General features: G+C 42.1%; 1 protein-coding gene and 1 pseudogene across 1 annotated transcript in view; one reads left to right on the forward strand and one right to left on the reverse strand.

Annotated features, from left to right (window-relative positions):
- Positions 1 to 21,656, forward strand: part of LOC101440942 (zinc finger protein 596-like) — a 189,614-nt gene that overhangs the window by 75,009 nt on the left and 92,949 nt on the right. The gene's annotated exons all lie outside the window — the stretch shown is intronic.
- LOC101440058 (myotubularin-related protein 10 pseudogene) lies at positions 536 to 10,823 on the reverse strand (annotated as a pseudogene).

Consider the following 21,656-nt stretch of genomic DNA (forward strand, 5'->3'; position numbering starts at 1 on the left):
AAGTATAGCCTTGGAACCCTGAACCTGCATCAGTTAAATCCCATTAAAGAGAATAGAAGTAACCATAAAAACAAGAAAACCTGCTAGCCTTTTATGGGGGGTTACCAGTTGTTCCTGGAAAAATACTAAACACTAACTGTTCGTTTTCCTGCTTTCTACTTCTCTGAGTTGCTGATCTGACCAAGGATCAGGTAACTGTTAGGTGGTAGGAAAAAAATGGATGCAGACAAAATAAGTAGAGCAACACATTCTGATTAGATCCACCACAGTTATAATGGGAGGATGTCTTCCTGCCAATCACGTAAAAATGAACAAGACCAATAATGATAAAAAGTCATAAAAACCAAATGTATGCCTTTTCCCCTCACATTTAAAAAATGTAAAGGAAGTATGACAATACATTTTTAAATAGTGCAAATTTCAACTGTATTTCTTACATATAAAATCATTAGAGCTTCAAATGCCTAGCTTAGCAATTTCAATTCAGAGGGAAAAAGTTTACAACTTCCCTCCAAATTTTCAGAAAACGCTACATTTAGCCCTCATTTGCTAGTGTCTCAGAAGATAATTGTATTTTGGCCCCACTAAAAATTAGCCTACTGCACTCCTAGAATGTTTTGTCCACATAGATTCCCTGTAGGAGAAAATGGAAATGAAGATGAGAGGTACCCTGCTGTCCCTGAGGCATCATGAGGGCTGCTGGCTCAGAAGCACATCCTGCTCTGCTCCAGCTCTGCACTGCAGGCTTGGCAAGGGCCCCCCTCTGCGCTGCTGGAGTGTCCTGCTGAGCAGTTCAACTACATGGGCCAGCTGGGGGAGCCTGTGGAAGACAGTGATGAAGCCCCACCTCTGATCTGCACCTTGGGAACCCAGCAGAAGCAGCAACATTTCCAGTTTTGTGTGTGCTCCAGAGAGCCATGGCAGAACCCCATGCAGGTAGACTGGCTTAGAAAACTATTCCCTAAAATACTGCTTCAAGCTGCCATCCTGGCTGTATGCTGAAGAGGACCTGGCTTCAGTTTTTTATTAATTAAAATGATTTATCACTATTATAAAAGAAAAAAATACTTTTCATGATTTCAGAGTCCTTTGAGGTGCAAAAGTGTTTAATTTTGAGGAAGTCCCATTTATGTATTTTTTGTTACTCATGCATTGGGTGTAAGATTTAAGAAACTACCACCTACCACAAGATCTTGAAGATGCTTTCCTACATTTTTTTCTAAGAGTTTTATGGTTGTCACTTAAATATTTAGGTCCTTGATTCATTTTGAGTTAATTTTTGTCTACGGTGTGAGATAGGGGTTGTCTTTGTTTTGGATATGGATATCCAGTTCTGCCAGCACCATTGTTGCATAGACTGTTCTTGCTCAGCAGCGTGGGCTTAACAGCCTTGTCAAAAATCACTTGGCTGTACTTGTGAGGATCTATTTCTGACTTCTCAATTCAGTTGCATTAGTCAATATGTCTGACTTTATGTCAGTACCATGCTGGTTTTACCACTGTAGTTAAGTAATATGCTTTAAAGTAAAGAAATGAGAGTCCTCTAACGTTATGCTTCCTTTTAAAGACATTTGTAGCTATTCAGGGCCCCCTACCCTTCCAAATAAATTTGATAATTGGCTTTTCAATTTCTGCAAAAAAGGCTGTTGTGATTTTTTTTGGGATTGCATTGAATCTGTAAATCAGTTTGGGCAGAACTGACATCTTAATAAGATTTAGTCATTCGATTTATTTAAGTCTTCTTCAGTTTCATTTAGAAATGTTTTGTAGTTTTCTGAATACAGGTCCTTTATGTTATTGGTTATGTTTATTCCTAAATATTTTATTTTTAATCACTTTGCTGAACTCATTTTAGAAGCATTTTTATGGATTTTTCAGGATTTTTTAGATATAGGATCACATCATCAGTGAATAGTGGAAGTTTAACTCCTTTTCCTTTTTGGGTGTCTGTTATTTATTGCGACGGTTTGCTCGGTCGGTAGAGGTGGGGTCTGGCTGCGGACGAGGGGTCGGTCTCGCTTGGGACGAGGGATCGGTCCCGCTTGGGACGAGGGGTCGGTCCGGCAGCAGACGAGGCGTCGGTCTCACAGGGGTTGCGCGGTTCGGCTGACGGGGTTGCCCGGCGAAGCTGGCGACAAAGGGGTCGCCCGGAGAAGCAGGCGACGAACTGGGGACAAGGGAGGCCAGGCCCTTGTCTGGGGCTCTCAGGACTGGAGGGCGCACGGCAGAAGAACTACCGCAGAGACAAGGTAAACACGCAAGTCCACTTTATTGAGGGAGAGGCAACAGTTTTATAGGGGCTGGGGAAGGCTGATTGGTCGAAGCCACACCCTGTTCTGATTGGTTGCTGGAGAAAGGTCAGTGGGCGGTACTGGACGGGGGAGGGGTGGTGATTAGGGATTGGCTGTTGCTGTTGCTGGGGGAAGTGGCAGGGTTTAGTGATTGGTGGCTGCTGTTGCTGGGGTAGAGGGCAACTGGAGTTTCCCGCCTACGCCTGGCTGTTGCTGCTGTCGGGGGGAGGGGAAAAGGGCAGACTGGATTTTTCCGCCCACCCCTGGCTGTTGCTGCTGTCGGGGGAGGGGAAAAGGGCAGACTGGAATTTTCCGCCCTGTGCCTGCGCAGGGAGAAGGAAGAAGAAGGGTGCCGCCCCACAGGCATCGTGTGGCGCCACCCGGGAGGAGGGGTGGCCGCGGAAGCATGGCTGCCGAGAAGGGGAGACCCGAGGGCACTCTGCGCCCATGCCGAGCTTCCTTCAGGGGTGGCGGTGGGCCCGACCAACCACCCTATTATGGGGGCAGCAGTTTGGAATAGGCCTACCGCGGCTGCCGCCCCTCGCCAGGCCAGCAAACCACACTTCAGCCCAAGGGGTGACCGCAATTTATTTGTTTAGCTTAATGGCTCTAGCTAGCACTTGTGGCACAGCATTGAATAATAATTGTGACAATGGCCATCCTTGTCTTGTTCCTGATCTAATCAGAAAAAATGTCAATCTTTTACCATTGAGTACAGTGCTAGCTGTAGGTTTTTCATATTTGCATTTACTTTAGCATATAGAGAATGCCATCCTTGTGACAATGTGACATCCTTGTCTTGTTCCTGATCTAATCAGAAAAAATGTCAATCTTTTACCGTTGAGTACAGTGCTAGCTGTAGGTTTTTCATATTTGCATTTACTTTACCATATAAAGAATGCTTCCTTCTATTCCTAACTTTTGGAGTGCTTTTATGAAGAAAGGGTATTTTATCAAATACATTTCTGCATCAATTGAGAGGATCATATGGTTTTTCTTTGATTTATTAATGTGTTCCATTATATTAATTGATTTTCTTGTTTTGAAGCACCCTGGCATATCTGTGATAGAACCCACTTGAGCACAGTGTATAAATTCTTTTAATGTACTTTTGGATTTGGTTTGCAAGAATTTTGTTTAGGAGTTTTGCATCAATATTAGAGATATTGGTCTGTACTTTCCTTTTTTTTTTTTTTTTAAAGATTTATTTTTATTTATTTCTCTCCCCTTCCCCTCCATCCTCCTGCCCCGGTTGTCTGTTCTTTGTGTCTGTTTGCTGCGTCGTCTTCTTTGTCCACTTCTGTTGTTGTCAGCTGCACAGGAATCTGTGTCTCTTTTTGTTGCGTCATCTTGCTGTGTCAGGTTTCTGTGTGTGCAGCACCATTCCTGGGCAGGCTGCACTTTCTTTCGCGCTGGGCGGCTCTCCTTACGGGACGCACTCCTTGCATGTGGGGCTCCCTTACGCAGGGGACACCCTTGCGTGAAAAGGCACTCCTTGCGTGCATCAGCACTGTGCATGGGCCAGCTCCACACAGGTCAAGGAGGCCCGGGGTTTGAACCGCGGACCTCCCATGTGGTAGACGGACGCCCTAACCTCTGGGCCAAGTCCACTTCCCTGTACTTTCCTTTTTGATATAGCGTTGTTATCCAGTTTGGTATCATGGTGATGTTGGCTTCATAGAATAAGTTTGGTCTCTCCTGCTCATTATTTTTGGAAGTGCTTGAGCATGATTGGTATAAAATTGTCTTTCAGTGGTTTTGTTAGACTTCACTGTGAAGCCATCTATTCCAAGGCTTTACATCTTTGGGAGGTTTTTGATGACTGTTTCAATATCTTCACTTGTAATTAGTTGGTTGAGGTCTTCTATTTATTCTACAGTGTATGTGGTTTATGTGTTTCTAGGAATTTCTCCATCTAATCTACATTGTCTAGTTTTTTGGCATATAGTTGCTCATAGAATCCTCTTATGATCACTCTTATATCTGCAGGGTAAGTGGTAATGACCTCCCTCTTATTTCTGATTTTATTTAATAGTGTCTCTCTCTTTTTCTTTGTCAGTCTTTGCTGATGTTGTTAATCTTCTTAAAGAACCAACTTTTAGTTTTGTTGATTCTGTTTTTTCTTCCATTTTCATTTATTTCTGCTCTGAGATTTATATTTCTTTCCCTTTTATCTTGGTTTGGGATTAGTTTGCTGTTCTTTTTCTAGTTCCTCCAGGTGTGCAGTTATATCTTCAATTTAGCTCTTTCTTCTTTATTAATGTAGGCTTTGAGGGCTATAAATTTTCCTCTCAGCACTGCCTTTGCAGTGTCCCTTAGGTTTTGCTATGTTGTGTTCTCATTTCCATTCATCTCAAGGTATTTGCTTGAATTGCCTTGCAAATTCTTCTTAGACCCATTGATTAAGAGTGTGTTGTTTAATCTCCATATATTTATGAATTTTCCCTTTTTTCATCCACTATTGATTTCCAGCTCTGTTATGATCAGAGAAAGTGTTCTGTATAATTTCAATCTTTTTAAATTTATTGAGATTTGTCTTGTGACTCAACATATGGTCTGTCTTGGAGAAGGATCCATGAGCACTTCAAAAGAATGTATATCCTGCTGTTTTGAGGTACAATACTCTATAGATGTCTGCTAGGTCTAGTTCATTTATCATATTATTCAAGCTCTCCGTTTATTTGTTCTCTGTCCAGATGTTCTACCTAATACTGAGAGTGATGTATTGAAGTCTCCAGCTATTATTGTAGAGACATCAATTTCTCCTTTCAGCTCTGCCAGTGTGTGCCTCATGTGTCTTGTGGTACTCAGTTAGGTGCATAAATATTTAGTATAGGGAAGCGGACTTGGCCCAGTGGTTAGGGCATCCGTCTACCACATGGGAGGTCTGCGGTTCAAACCCTGGGCCTCCTTGACCCGTGTGGAGCTGGCCCATGCACAGTGCTGATGTGCACAAGGAATGCCCTGCCACGCAGGGGTGTCCCCGCGTAGGAGAGTCCCATGTGCAGAGTGCGTGTGGCAGACGGACACCCTAACCACTGGGCCAAGTCCACCGCCTATAAAGGCTTTACTTACTTCATGCTTTTTGTTCTTCAGCTCTCTGGTGTCATATCATTCTGTTGTCTGTCTTTTTACACTTTAACTTACTCTTCCTAATAATCTTCATTTCTACACTATTCTCTAAGTCTCTTGCCCTTCTTTTTTCCTTTCAGGCTTCTTTTTTCCTTTCAGGGAGATATATACTCCCTTACGTATCTCTTGAATTCTGGTCTTTTGGTAACATATTCTATCAGTTGTTTGTGTGTGTGTGTGTATGAAGACTTTGAACTCACCCTCATTTTTTAACAGTTTTCCTGTATACAGAACTCTTGGCTGGGAGTTTTTCTCTTTCAGTACCTTAAATACTTTATACTTTCTTCTCAGCTCCATGGTTTCTGATGAGAAGTTGGCACTTAATCTCATTGAGGTTCACTTGTATGTGATACTTTGCTTTTCTCTTACTCATTCAGAATCCTCTCTTTAGCTCTGATATTTGTCATTCTGAATAGTAGGTGTCTTGTGGTAGGCATGTTCAATTTATTCTGTGTAGGGTGTATTGTCCTTCTTAGATATTGTATTAGTCAGCCAAAGGGGTGCTGATGCAAAATACCAGAAACTGGTTGGTTTTTTGAAGGGTATTTATTTGGGGTAGGAGCTTACACATACCAGGACATAAAGCATAAGTTACTTCCCTCATCAAAGTCTATTTTCATGTGTTGGAGCAAGATGGCTGCCAATGTCGGTGAGGGTTCAGGCTTCCTGGGTTCCTCCCTTCCAGGGTCTTGCTTCTCTCTGGGTGCAGGGTTCCTCTCTTCCTGGGGCTTGCTTCTTTTTCCTCTGTGAGCTTACTTCCCGGGGCCCTAGCTTAAGGCTTCAGCATCCAACTCCACCATCAAAACTCCAACATCAAAATGCCCTCAACTCTGTCCTTTGCTGTGTCTTTTGTCTGAGTTCCCACCCACGAAAGGATAGCGCCAATTATGTGGCCCAATTAAAGCCCTAATCATAACTTAATCACGCCCAGGTACAGACCAGATTACAAACATAATCTAATATCTATTTTGGGAATTCATAACCATATCAAACTGCTACAGATACTGATATTTATGTCTTTCATAATAGTTGGGAAGTTTTCAGTCTTTATTTCCTCAAATATTCTTCTGCACATTTTCCCTTCTCTTCTGGGACACTGATAATGTACATGTTTGTGTGTTTCACATTGTCTTTCAATTCCCTGAGAACCTGTTCCATTTGTTTCATTCTTTTCTCTTTCTGTTCACTTGTGTTTTCCAGTTCAAATGTTCTATCTTTGAAATCACTAATTCTGTCTTTGAGCAATTCAAATAGTCTCTAATGAGGTTCCAGGGCTGGGGATTGAACCCAGGACATTCCATGTGGGAAGTCAGTGTTCAACCACTGAACCACATCAGCTCCCTTGAGTTGGTATTTTCATTTGTTTGCTTGTTTGTTTTTTGTTTGTTTGTAGGAGGGACCAGGAACTGAATCTGGGAATGCCCATGTGGGAAGCAGGTACTTAACCACTGAACCACATCTGCTCCCTTCTAATATATTTTTAATCCCACCCATCATGCATTTCATTTCCATAAGGTCTGTTAGTTTTCTTTGCAGGCTTTTGAATTGTTCTTTATGCTCATTCTGTATCTGCTTAATATTTTTTTTTGAGGTACTGGGTCAGGGATTGAACCTGGGACCTCATATATAGGAAGCCAGTGTGCAACCACTGAGCCAAATCAGCTCCCCTGAGTTGTTTTTTTTTTTTTTTTATTTGTTTGCTTGTTGCTTGTTTTTTGTTTTGTTTTGTTTTTAGGAGGAACCAGGAACTGAACCCAGGAACTCCTTTGTGGGAAGTAGGTGCTCAACTGCTTGATCTGCATCTGCTCCTTTAGTATCTTTAATCTCTTTAGTCATAGTTCCTTTCAATCTTTGAAACGATTCAGGAGAGTAGTGTGATTATCATTGATGAATTTTCTTAAATCCAGTATCTCTTCAGGATATTTGGTTTGTTCCTTTGGCTGGACCATCTCTTCCTGTTTCCTAGTATGGCTTGTAATTTTTTGCTGATGTCTAAGCATCTGAATATGTTGGTAAATTTACTCTGATGGCCAGTTTCTCTCTCTTACCTATTTTTTTTTTCACAGCTCTTCTGTGTTATTTGTCTCAACTTATTCTAAGTCTTAAAAATTGCCCAGCTGAAATTGTCAAAATTGTGCCAAGGACTCACTCATGGGGTGCAGATTTTCTCCCAGGAATTAAGTTACAGAGTGAACCCTAAGCAGTTTTGTCCAAGAACCACCAGCAAATGGCATTCATTGGTGCAATTTTCCATGGAGTTGTTTCTTTCAGTCTCTGCTTTCCTTTGTTTTGGTCTGGCCAGAGCTGAGATTGAAAGCTGGCTCTGCAGGCCAAGTTCATGGAAGAAAAGCCCCAACTCTCCCTTTCTTTTCCCTTGTAACAGATGACAGGGAAGAAGATGACTGTTCCTCTCTCAGTTAGCTGCAGTGAACCAGGAGTTTTACCCCAGTTTAATACCTTATGGGTCGGGGAGTGAAACCCTTTCCCACTGCCACAAGGGTTTGGTAACTTATGTTTGTTGTTTGGGTTCTTCATCTCTCTTTCCATCATCCTCCTGGGAGTTTTGAAGCAGTGCCCTGGACTGCTGAGCCCCAAAGCATGTCCCTCAAACAATTTTTGTTTCTTTTTCCATTGTTTTTGTGAGAGATTTGGGTCCTGCCTGCCTAATCCAATGTCACCTTCCCACAATACTGGCTCCAATTTTAATATTAAGGATTTGCTCCTTGGAAGTAGTTCTTGGTTGCAGATGAATCCATTCTTGAAGGAAGACAGCAGTCCTCTTAGTGTGGAGCTGTAGATTTTCTTTGTCCAGTTAAAAGATTTCAGAGCTTTTCTGTATATAAAGTCATGCCCTTCCCAATGTTATGGAAACGTATGCAATCCTATGCTATAAACTGAAGAGACTAGTCCCAAATTGATGTGAATTTTTAGCCTTTTACATCACCCAATTGGATATATTCCCTTATAGCAAATTCTGTGCTTTGTTTCACCCACTGTTGAGGACAGTTGAATAGGAACATTCTGAACAGTGGTATGTGGATACTGTTGTACATGACCACTAAGGAAGTTTCAGAGAACTGGAATACCACTGGATACTGTTCTAACAGTTGCCATGTGACATCCAAGAATAGCAAAAATAAGGGAGACTATTTTTCAAATCTCTTTAAATGGTTGCATTCTGTCCAGGAACCAATAGCCATCCATGATCTACTGCTTCTGTATCAGGCACTTAAATGCAGTAATTGTCTTAAAATAGGGATCCTGCATCACTTGAATAAGAGAAAATATGAAATAACTTAAATCTCTTCCTCCTCCTCTTGTAAGATTACAGATATGTGTTTGCTTTCTAGCATGTACAGAAGTCCTACTGAATGTTTAGAGAATGCCCTTACATATCCTATCCACCTGGTACTTTCCAATGAATATAGCCATTCCTTTTCAGTTTCTTCAAAAGGTGCATTAATACATAGTTGCTTAAGTTTTACAAATGCTGCCTGTATTTCTCGGATATTAGGCAAGGTCTTCAAATCCAATCTGTAAACATCGTTTCTCTGTGCATGATTTCTAGTTATTGCATTTCAGATCCTTTGATCAAATTTTCACTGCTGCAAGATATCTTTTATGAGGGGCATTCTCCCCAATGCACTGCCATTAGGGTGGTTCCAGCACAGGAGTGGCATCCTTCTTTCAACAAAAGAATGGGGAAAGAACTTTAGATCTTGGTCTGCTAAAGAACTTGGTAGTACAAAGTATTCTGGACAGCAAGTATATATCACATAACCCCCATTAATGGAACAAACTCTTCACCCAGAAACACCCACCCACCTGATTTCACTGTCCCAATCTAAGTTTCAAACAGAGGAGTTTTTTGGCTGTTTCCACCACCAGCTCCACAACCTCCTGCTCCACGTCCTGTGGGGATTCTATTTATTTTGTTGGCCAATTTCTGGTATTTTTCCCCAATATATTCAAATGCAAAGAATAACTGCAGGTCTGTTGGCTGAGAATAACGAGCTATTGCAAGGTATATATTTTTTTGGCAGTTTTGGAACCTGACTTATCAAAGCAAAATCTGAATTCTGAAATCTTTACAATAAATAATTAACTGTTGGATTACATTTGCATTTCTGCCTGGGGCCTAGGAATTTCTGCTTTTTTGTGGTCATTTGCTGTGGCAATTTACTCAATACGTGTCAAAGAGACATCATCTTCACCAAGAAGTTTTTTGTGATGGAATTTCTGTAATGCATTTGATCATCTGGAAGAAAGGAAAATTTTTAACCTTTTAAATTGAAGTTTATCATTCATACATGAACATCCATAAACAATGTTTATAGTAAGAGTTGTGAACTTACAAAACAAACATACGTATCATCATACAGGGTTTCCATGCATTATCCCACCACCCACACCTTGAATTGTTGTGAAGCAATTTTTAAAAACTATGGGAGAGCATCATCAAAACATTAATACTACCTATAGCTAATATCTTACATTAGGTGTATTTTTCCCTCAGCCCACCTGGTTATTAACACTCTGTAGTAGGATTATATGCTTGTTGTAGTTTATGAGAGAATGTTCTCATTTTTGTTCGGTTACTAGCAGTCCATTTTCCACCAAAGGATTCATTTTGTTATATAGTCCCATGCTTTGACAAATTCATTCAAAATGTACAATCACTCTCCATATTCATCACAGAATTGTGCTGTCATCACCTCAATTTTAGACCATTTTCATTACTCAAAAAAATCCCATACTCCCTAATAACTCTCTAGGAAATAGAATGTGGGTTGAGAATGGGAACTGATGCTTAATATATGTAGAATTTTTAATAAGGTTTATTTTAAATGTGTGTAAATGAATAGAGTTGATGGTAATACATTGTAGTGAGTATAACTAACACTGCTGATTTATAAATGTGATTGTGGCTGAAAGGGGTAGTCTGTGGGTGTAATATTTCAATTGAAAAGAAGCTAGAGAATAATGTAGGGGCTATAAAATAGAGTGATTTTGGTGGTAGGTGAAGGTTGTAGTTAATAGTATAACAATGTTCTTTTAGAAAGTGTTCAGAATAAGGGAAGTTTTGAAGTTACTATGTATCAGATTTCCTCCCCAAATCATATTGACTTGTGTCTGTTGCAATGCATTTTCATACAAAATTGACTTCATTTATGATGATTTCTCCTGGCAAAAGGACTGGATCCAGGTTTTTAATCTTCAGTTCTCAATTAAATTATCACCAGTCTCTGGTGGCGGCAGGAGACAGGATCTAAACGTGGGTCTGGGCAGTTTGAAGGAGAACACTTTGCCTCCTCCTCTTCTCCCAGGACCTTCCACTACCAGTGTCAGCACTGAGGCCCCTTGACACCTCCACATACCTCTGGGCTTCTGGAGCATCATCCTGCAGACTGACAGGCTGGGCAATGAAGTAGCAGCTGCCAGAGAAGGGAGGAGCAGGGGCAGTCCTGGCCTAGGCTGGCACGAGGGCCCATTCCCAGAAAGGCCTCACTGCCCCACCTGAGGGACTGCACACACAGGGCCTGCAGCCAGCAGCTCAAGACCTCAAGCTCCTCGTAGAATTTGAAGGCAACATTTGGCCAAGATTCTGACTTGCAAATATCTGTTAAATCACGGGGCTTTGTGAGTGCACAGCTAGCAGTTGATGCTGCTATAATTTGACCGAAGAGCCAGGACTTGATTAGTACAATTAAAGCCACAATTAATGGTAGCTGAATGTAAAAGCTCCCAAGAGTCCAAGGTTTGGCTCAGATAGGTAATGAGAAGGAATCTGTTGCAAATAGGTTTTAAATCATATGAACATGTTGCTAATAATGTGTCAGGTTGTTTGGTAATTAAAATACTGTGACTGAGATTGAAGCTGCAGTATTAGCCTGTAGTTAGCGCCTCAAATTTGCCCGATTACTATTTGCCTCAATTGTTGGTTTACCTGGAGATAGGCAAGCCAGCAAGGTCTTTGTACTACAGGGCTTGTATTATCCAAATTTGTTGGCATGTGGCCCTCAGCATTTGACATTTTTGTTTGAAAAAAATGTCTTATTTGGAGGATTTGAGCATCTGGACTGCAAACCAATGAAAGCACCCAGTACAATAAAAACAACAAAGCAAACAGAATGGTGTAGGCCTGTATCCGATACGTTTTTTCTTGGTTTATACTGCTTCCACTCTTGGCATGAATTATTACTGGTAATAATACAAATAATAATATTGCTAATATTGTCTGGTTTCATCATGGTGGGAGAGGGTTTTGCTTCCATGTTATTTTCTAATGTGATTATCATTTATCAAGTTGAGTTGCTTATCTCCCTTATTGATGGCACATACCTTTATGTAAATAATCCTGGAGCAGTAATTTAAATTTACTCTAGGAGATTCAGAGGGGAAGATTAATCATCTATCCCACATATGTTGAAAAATGTGGAACATTCCTTGGTGGTCAGAATTTAGATTTAAATGTGTTCATTAACAGTCCCATAACAGATGATGAGACAGTATGACAACCTGTCATTAATGGGCCCCAGGAGAGCATTTGTCTCAATTTGGCCTCCAGAAAGATATTATGGAAGGGTCTTATATATACAGAATATTATAAACATGAAGATGAGACATGCCCCCTTTAAATATAGAAAAGAGCAATGGGAAGGTTTTTAAAAATTAGTATGTGTTGTAAGTATTCCCAAAGGTCTGTAATTAAGAGAAGTTAGAGTTTTGGGCAAAAGTGAAACCCAAACAGTAATGATCAATTATGAGGGTTCTGGGAAAATGGCTCAGGCAGGGTGCAGCTCTTCTACAAAATAAGGAGAAAGTATTTAAGTCATCCCAGGTATTTGTGTTGGGGACCTGCAGAACAGGAGAGTGCCATACACATCATCCACTGGAGACTGGGGATGGAGAGACTAAAAGCCCAAAGGGAAAATTGTGAGTTGCTGACTCCACTGTTGGGAATGGCACCCATCCCCACCCTTGTGGTGAACAACCTCTACAAAACCTGTAGCTGAGCAGCTAACAGAGAGGGGAAGGGACATATTCCCCCCAGGGAAGAGGTAGGGTGCGGCAGAGGCCTGATTGTGATTTCTGTTCAGGGAATTTAACCAGCATAAGCCAGTTTTGAAACTATGGCTCAGAAGTCAATGGAATTTGAAGGGTTCCTCACAGTGGGAAGGTTTGCCAAAGAACACCATCTGACGAACAGCTAGGAAAGTGAAGAAAGATGCCTTGTGTCCCTGTTTGTTTCCCAGTCAACTGAGATCTTTTCTGTGCCCCATTAGTAGATCTCTGTCCCTATTTTAATAACTTAAACAGAGAAAAGTTAAAATTTTAGGAAAAATGAACCATAAATCCAAGAAGAGCTGTGAAATAAAGTCACTAGGCAAGAGAGAGGAATTGGTGAAAACAGTAAAATCACCAACATTATTAGATGCCTAGATATCAACAAAAAATAATAAGATACACTAAGAAACAGGAAGATATGGTGAAGCCAAAGAATTGAAGAACCCAGCTGCAACACAGGAATAAAGACGACTAATCAATGATGTTTACACAAATCTTCTTTTCAATTCAAGAAATTGACAGAAAATATGGCTAATGAGAATGAAGGATATTAAGATGACACTGTGAGCATAAAGAACAATTTGAAAGCCTGTAAAGAAAAGTACAGAACTTAGGGGAATGAGAGATACACTAGATGAGATTAAAAATACATTAGAGGCATAAAATAGAAGATTTGATTTGGTTGAGAAGAGAATTAGTGAATTAGATAACAGACCACCTGAACTGGAGAAGGCAGGAGAACAGAAAGAGAAAAGAATGAAAAATTGAACAGTTTACAGAGAATTGTATGATAGCATGAAACACACAAACATATTCATTTTTGTTGTCCAAGAAGGAGAAGAGAATAGAAAAGATGCAGAAAGAATATTTAAGGAAATAATGACTGAAAATTTTCCAATCCTTATAACAGACATGAATATCAATATTCAAGAATTACATTGTAGCCTAAACAGAATAAATCTGAATAGATTCACTCTGAGACACATACTATTCAGAATGTCAAATGCCGGACATAAAGAGAGGTTTCTGAGAACAACTAGAGAAAAGCAATTTATCACTTACAAGGGAGCCTCAATAATTCTAAGTGCTGGTGTTTCAACAGAAGCTATGGAGGTATGAAGACAGTGGTACAATATATATAATGTACTTAAAGAAAAATCTTCCTGCCATGAATTCTGTCTCCAGAAAAACTAACCTTCAGAAATATTTAATGTCTTCATTGACAAACAGAAACTGAGAGTAAGTCACAGAGACCGGTTCTACAAAAGATACTAAAGGGTATGTTACAACCTGAATGTCAAAGGCAAGGGTGAGAGGCTTGGCGAAGTGTGTAGTAATGAAGATAATAAATAAGGGTAATGGGAAGGTTTAAAAGATAGAAAATAGGAAGATATGACAAGAGAAATCCAAAGTATAAAATGGACAATGTAAGTAATGCCTTTACCATAATAACATTGAATGTTAATGGATTGAACTCCTCAATCAAGACATAGAATGACAGAATGGGTAAAAAATGAGAAATCTGTGTACTGACTACAAGTTTCACTTTTTTTTTTTTTTCAGTAGGTACTGGTGATTGAACTCAGGACCTCATACATGGGAAGCAGATGTTCAATCACTGAACTACACCTGCTCCCCAAGAGACTCACTTTACATGCAAGGACATAATCAGGATGGAAGCGAAAGGATGAAAAGGGATATTCCATGCAAATTGTAATTTTAAAAAGATCTGGAGCAGTGACACTAATATCAGACAAAATAGATTTTAAATGCAAAACTGTTATAATAGGTGAAGAAGGTAACTATATATTAATAAATAGGACAATTAACTCCGATGAAATAATAATAAATATTGATGCATCTCACTTAGGTGCCCCAAAATACATGAGGAACACACTGACAACACTGAAGGGAGAAATACATGTCTCTACAATAATAGTTGGAGACTTCAACACATTACTCTCAGCATTGGATGGAACATCTGGACAGAGAATAAATAAAGAAACAGAGAGCTTGAGTAATATGATAAATGAAGTAGACAACATAATTTTATAGGACACTACACTACAAAACAAAGTGATACACATTCTTCTCAAGGGCATATTGACCTTTCTCCAAGATAGACCTTTTGGTGAGACATAAATCAGATAGCAATAAATTTTTAAAAGTTTGAAATTAACGAAATCATTCTCTCTGATCATAATGGAATTAAGTTGGAAATTAAAAACAGGCAGAGAAAAGAAAAATCCACAAAATATATAGATTAAACAATGCACTCTTAAATAATCATTGATTCAAAGAAGAAATTACAAGCAAAATCAGTAAATATCTCAAGATGAACGAAAAAGGCACAATACATCAAAACCTATGGCAAGGGATCAGATGTAGCTCAAGCACTGGAGCACCTGTTTCCCATATATGAGGTCCTGGGTCCAATCCCCAGTACCTCCTAAAAACACATATGGCAGTGCTGAGAATGAAATTTATAGCCCTCAATGCTTACTTTAAAAAAAGAAGAAAGAGGTGAAATTGTCGGAGAAAATACGGCGCTTACTGGGACACAGAGATTGAAATGACTATAGATAAAGAAAGATTTATTGAAAAGCTCTCCCAATGGAGGGGGTCTGAAGAACAGATTTCAGCCCCCCCACCAGCATGGTGGGGATCTGAAGAGAAATTTCAGCCCATTCCTGGAAGGGGGGACTTGAATTTATACAGAACTTTCCTAGGTGGGGAAATGATAGTTGGTGGGAGGGGTTGAGGGTCCGAATGAAGTGCAGGGACCAATAGGAACCCCTCAGAGGTGGAACTTTTTCCTGACAGTGACTAGAGGATAATGAGTTAGGGAGTTATGGTTTCTTGGAATGCTGCAGGAGCAGATGTTTCTTTGTTCTGTTTATCTCCTTCTGATATGTAGGTAGGGAAGGTTTCCATTTCCCTTTACTCCCATCTCTATGTGGTTTCTTCTTTTTAATTAAAAAAAAATTTTTTTAAAGAAGCTATTCGTTTTATTATTTATTTTATTTTATTTATTTCTCCCCCTCTCCCCCCAGTTGTCTGCTCTCCATGTCCATTCGCTGTATGTTCTTCTGTGACCGCTTCTATCCTTATCAGTGGCACTGGGAATCTGTTTCTTTTTGTTGCATCATCTTGCTGTGTCAGCTCTCCATGTGTGTGGCAGGATTCCTGGGCAGGCTGCACTTTCTTTTGCGCTAGGTGGCTCTCATTATGGGGCGCACTCCCTGCACATGGGGCTCCCCTACATGGGGGACACCCCTGTATGGCAGGGCACTCCTTGTGCGCATCAGCACTGCGCATGGGCCAGCTCCACACGGGTCAAGGAGGCCTGGGGTTTGAACTGCAGACCTCCCATGTGGTAGGTGGACGCCCTAACCACTGGGCCAAGTCCGCTTCCCTCTATGTGGTTTCTTTATTTAAACTTTGGGGAAGTGCCATGCCCTTGGACACGTAGGCTTATGGGGGATGGAGTTAACCTTTCCCCAGTGCATATCAGGGGAAACTGAGCTACAGCTTGTTAATTATTGCAAACCTCTAACATCCCTAACTCTTTTGTTTATATATATTTATGTATGTATATATGTGTGTGTGTGTGTATAGGGGGACCTGGGTATTGGGGTATAAGGTACTGGGCAGGATAGGAGGGTGAGGGGATTTGGGGCATTGGTTTGGTCTGGCTACTTCCTGCTGTCAAGGGGTGGAGAAAAGAAGTTTCCTTCCATCCTGTACTGTGGGCTGTGGTTTCAGGTCCCACAGGGGTTGATATTGTTTATGCAGCAGAAAGACTCCATTTACGTATTCCTGGATTATTGACTGTAGAATTTGGTGTATGAATCGGACAAGAAGCTGTAAGAGACAAGGACCAAAAAGAAGCAGCAGCAATACTATTAATAAGGGTGTTGTAATGGGTAAAAGGATTGATTTTAAGGGTGAAGAAAAATAAGAAAGGAAGGAGGATAGCCATGACTGATTTCCGTAGTTACTCATTCCTAGGGCACTACAGATACCTTGGTGATTTGTGAAGTAAAAGCCGTTCCGTTGTCTGACTGCAGGGAGGAGGGAAGCCAAAGCTGGGAATGATTTCTGTTAATAGGATTTTAACAACAACGTCTGCCCCTTCTGAGGTTCCTGGGAATGCTTCAACCCTCGCAGAAGAGGTGTCTATGAAGACTAAGAGATACTTAAGTTTTTTAATTGGTGGCATGTGAGTGAAGTTTAATTGCCTATCTTGTTCTGGTTTGGAGCCTCTCTACTGGTGTGTTTTAAAAGAGAGAGAAGTAGAATTTCCGTGGATATTAGTTTGTTGGCAAAGAGAACAGTTTTTTGGTAATTATTTTTAAGAGTTTTGAGAGCTCAGGATAATGTAGAGAATTAGATAGGAGTAATGAGAGTGGTTTGTGTCCTACATGGTATTGATTGTGTAAAGTAAGAATGTTATGTTTTTGCAATTCAGGTAAAAGGATTTTTCTGTCTTTCTGTCATCCTTTAATTTGCTTTGCTCTAATAAGGGGAAGCTTTGAGTTTTCTTCAGGTGTGTAAGGGGGAGCAGGGTATGGGAGTGCTAGGAGAATGGGTGTGATACTGGTTTGTGCACTTAAGTAGAGTTTGGTAGCCTGTGCTTTGGCTTCAGCATTGGCTCAGTTATTGCCAACAGATATGGAGGAATTAGATTTTTGGTGCCCTTTGCAGTGAATTATAGCAGCTTGGGTTGGATGTAATGCCACATTGAGTAATTGCAGTGTGAGATCTTTATTTACAATGGAGGATCTGTTAGAAGTTAGGAACCTTCTCTCCCGCCAGATGGGGCATGTGAATGTAGGATGTGGTATGAATATTTGGAGTCAGTGTAGATGTTTAGGGCTTGCCCTTTGCCTCTGAATAGTGCTCTGGTGAGGGCTATAAGCTCAGCTTGTTATGAGGTTGTGCCAGATGGGAAGGGACTCGATTCAATGGTGACAGTCAAGGTAACAATAGTGTGTCCAGCCTGGGTGGAATTGCTAAAGTTTAGTGGAGCTGCCATCAATAAGCCCTGTGTGCATAGGATTAGGAGAAGAGTATCTGAAATATTGGGAAGAGGTTTAGTGAGGAGATTAAGCACATCACCACAATTATGAGTGTAATCTGTGTTCAGTATTTCCGGGGATGGGTTCCGATCAATGGGGAAGAGGGTAGAAATGAAGGGTTTGAAGACGGGTAGAGGAAATAGATGCAGTAGCTTTGTGAGTTAAAAGAGGAGATAGGGAATGTGAGGAAAAAACATCAAGATGATTTATTGGGGATAGTTTAAAACTTTTTGAACTAGGAGAGAAGCTGCAGTGAGGACTTTGAGGCAGGTGGGCTAACCCAGAGTTACGGGATTTACTGTTTGGAGAAGTAGGCAATGATGCGGTTATCAGGGCCAGATGGCTGCATTAAGATTCCTAGGGCATATCCTTGTCTGGCATCTACGTAGAGAGAGAAAGGTTTGGAGGGACTGGGGAGAGCTAGAGCAGGTGCAGTTAGTAGGGTTTTTTAAAAGCTGATTGAAGGGAAGTTTGAATGATAGGGGGCGATTAAGTGGCTTGTATAAGTTGCCAGAAAGCAGCTTGTAGGTTCAAAGTTTGGAATCCAGAGACTGAAAAAGTTGACAAACCCTAGGAAAGAAAGGAGGTCTGCTTTAATCTGTGGAAGAGGATAGCTTTTGATGAGCTGGATTCGGTCTGCAGTTACATGTTTATGTGAGGGGGAAACCTACCCAGGTAGGTTACTTCAGATTTTAAAAATTGTTCTTTGCTTGGGGAAACCCGATATGCCTTATAACTGAGAAGGTTAAGCAGGGTGATAGTGTGGGTCATAGAGGTTTGTAAGGAGGGGCTACAAAGGGAGAGGTCATCGACATATTGGAGAAGGGTACTGGAGGGGAGCTGAAGATCAGAGAGATCTCAGTGTAGTGCCTGTCCAAAGATATGGGGACTATCTTTAAAGCCCTGGGGAAGAACTGTCCATATTAATTGTTGGGGATTTAGAGGGTTTTCAGGATCTGTCCATGTAAAGGCAAAAATGTCTTGGGAAGTTTTGTCGAGGGCAATAGTGAAAAAGGCATCTTTGAGGCCGATTACAGTGTAGGGTGTGATTTGAGGGGGTATGTGGGACAGAAGACTGTACAGGTTAGGAACCAGGGGAACACTAAGCTTTGTGGCTTCATTAACAATTCTAAGGTCTTGCACAAGACGACAGCTTCCACTGGTTTTTTTTACTGCTAGAATCGGAGTATCGAAGGGTGAGTTTGTTGGATGTAGAGGGCCAGCATTACAGAGTTTGTCAATGGTAGGCTTTAAGCCTTGTCGGGCACTGATGGGTAGGGGATACAGAGGAATATTTGTGTGAGACAGGATTTTTTTAAAGACTATTTTGACAGGGGTCTGGTGTGATGCAACTGAAGGGGAGCTGGTGGAGAAGGGGAGCTGGTGTTCTGTGATGCGACTGAAGGGGAGCTGGTGTTCCAGACCTGGGGATGAACTTGTGTTTGCAGTACAGGGGGAATGTCAGCAGGGAGCTGGGAGGGGAGGGCGTGGTAGACAGGAGGAGAAGGAAGGTGGTTTGGGAGGACGGAAGCGTAAAGGACATGGAGGAGTGGAGTGTAGACAGTATATGGCGACCTAAAAGTGGGGAGGGCAGGTATGGATTATGAGGAACTGGTGCGACCTAGAAGTGGGGAGGGCAGGTATGGATTATGAGGAACTGGTGGGAAAATGTATGGTTTTCTATTGAGCATATGAGTGGTTTGGTAATTAAAGGAGAGAGGATGCCATCAACTCCCACAATAGAGATAGAGGAAGTAGATAAAGGTCCTGAATGTTCTAGGAGGACTGAATATGTGGCCCCCGTGTTAATTAAAAAGATCAGCTTACCTCCAGCCTTGACGATAACACTCAGTTCCGACTTACTGATGGAGATGTGGGGCCATTCCGAACCCAGAACCCGTCAATCGTTTTTTTCAGTCCGAGAAGGTCTGGAAAAAAGATCTTGGCTCCAGATCAGTAGGGTGCAGGGTTTTCAGGAGAGTCCGACTTCCAATGACCCTTGTGCTGACACACCGGGCACGGCGTAGATGGGGGCCTTGGATCAGGGCAGGAACGTGCCCAGTGCCCTTCCTTCCACATTCGATGCAGGGTCTGGGTGGTGGCCGAGGGGAGGCAGGGGGAGGGGGTTGAGAACTGATCCTGAGGGCCGCAGCAAGGAGGGAGGCGTTAGCCTGATCCCGCTTATGCTTTTCCAACTTGGCTTCCTCCGCGCTATTGTTAAAGACCTTGAAGGCAGCTTTAATTAGGTCTTGCTGAGGGGTTTGAGGGCCATCTTCTAGCTTTTGTAGTTTTTTAAAAATATCGGGATAAGATTGGGTAATGAAGTGGTTGTGTAAGTGTAGTTGACCAGAGTCCGAGTCAGGATTTAAATTAGTATATTTAAGGAGAGACTCGGTTAATCTGTTCATGAAGGCAGCTGGATTTTCATCAGGTTTCTGTGAGATTCAATTTTATCATAATTAATTACTTTAAGAGCAGCCTTTTTCATGCCTTCTATTACGCAGGTTAAGAAATGGGCCATACGAGCAAGGTCTGTTGAACCCAGTTGGTAATCCCAGGAGGGGTTAGTGGTGGGAGCTGCAGTGGGACCGGCTGGATGCCTATTGGGATCCTGAGTATGCATGGAATCTGTGAAAGCAGCAGCTGCAGCCCATATGTGGTTTTTTCCCCTGGAGTTGTAGAGGAGGTAACAATAATGTATGTGTCCTGATATGTGAGGCCATATGAGCAAGTGAGGTGTTGAAATTCTTTGATGTGTGTAGCAGGGTTTTCAGAGGAAGATCCTAACCGGTCCTCTATTTGGCTGAAATCTGAGAGTGAGAAAGGAACATGTGCTCTGACTATTCCTTCGGCTCCTGCTACCTCCCTGAGGGCAAGAGAGGAGCTGGCGTCTGCGTGGAGTTAGGAGCCTGGTGCTGGCAGAGGGGGAGGGTGCGGTGCAGAAGGAGGGGGGTAGTCCTCGGGAGCGAGTATGAGGAGGAGAGAAGGAAGGGTTAGAGGGCAGCGGTGATGAAGGGGGAGGAAGGAGGGATGGAGGGTGAGTTTGGGGATAACACGGAGGATTATAGGGAGGAGGCATAGGAGGAGTGTGATCTGTGGGATCAAAGTTGGAGTTTTCACAAGTTTTAGGGGGTGGAGTTGATGAGAAGGGAGATTCTGAGGAGGTTTCTGGTGTAAAGAAGAATTTGGTAGGAAGAACAGGATTGGCAGAGGGAGGGGCAATTTTGAAGACAGAAAAATGCCTGAATGTAAGGGCTCTCTGGCCATCTGCCATGGCGCTGGGTAAAGTTCTCTGCGTCTTGGAGAACTTGGAAATCAAAAGTGGCGTTTTCTGGCCATTGACTTTCATTGTCCAATTTGTATTGCAGCCACACAGAGGATGTATAGAAAATGAGTTTTTTAGGCCTCCTAAAACTCTCCTTCCGGGTACAGAATTTTAAGGTTATAAAGGAGACAGCCCAGAGGCGTGGATTTTGGGGGGGCCGAAATTGAATTCCCCATTTTAGGTGGCTGGGGTGAGACTAAGGATCTCTAGGACGGGGGAGATTCTGAGTGAGACAGGCGTCCCCGAATCAGTCATATATCTCCAAGGAAACGGAAAACTGCTCTTGGAGCCAGATGTCTCTGGAGCCAAGGGGTTTCTTCCCACGAGGACGCAGGCCTACCACCTGCCGTGGCCCTCGGGGAACGGTGAGGATCTTGACCTAGCACTAGGTTTTCCCAGTGGGTTGTCCTGGACAATGGAAAAGGAGAGAGAGACGGCAGGATCCTCCAGCAGAAAAACCCTTAATTCACCAGCCGAGATTCAATGTCTGGTGTGGGATGGGTGTTGGGCCGTGGCAGAGGGGAGATGCCTCACTAGTCCATCAGTCTCAACAGGACCCCAGTCACGGGCTTTCGGCGCCATATGTTGGAGAAAATACGGTGCTCACTGGGACACGGAGACTGAAATGACTGTAGACAAAGATTTATTGAGAAGCTCTCCCAATGGAGGGGGTCTGAAGAACAGACATCAGCCCCCCCCACCAGTATGGTGGGGATCTGAAGAGAGATTTCAGCCCATTCCTGGAAGGGGGGACTTGAA

This window comes from Dasypus novemcinctus, chromosome 31 (genome assembly GCF_030445035.2).
Source record: "Dasypus novemcinctus isolate mDasNov1 chromosome 31, mDasNov1.1.hap2, whole genome shotgun sequence".
Taxonomy (NCBI): domain Eukaryota; kingdom Metazoa; phylum Chordata; class Mammalia; order Cingulata; family Dasypodidae; genus Dasypus; species Dasypus novemcinctus.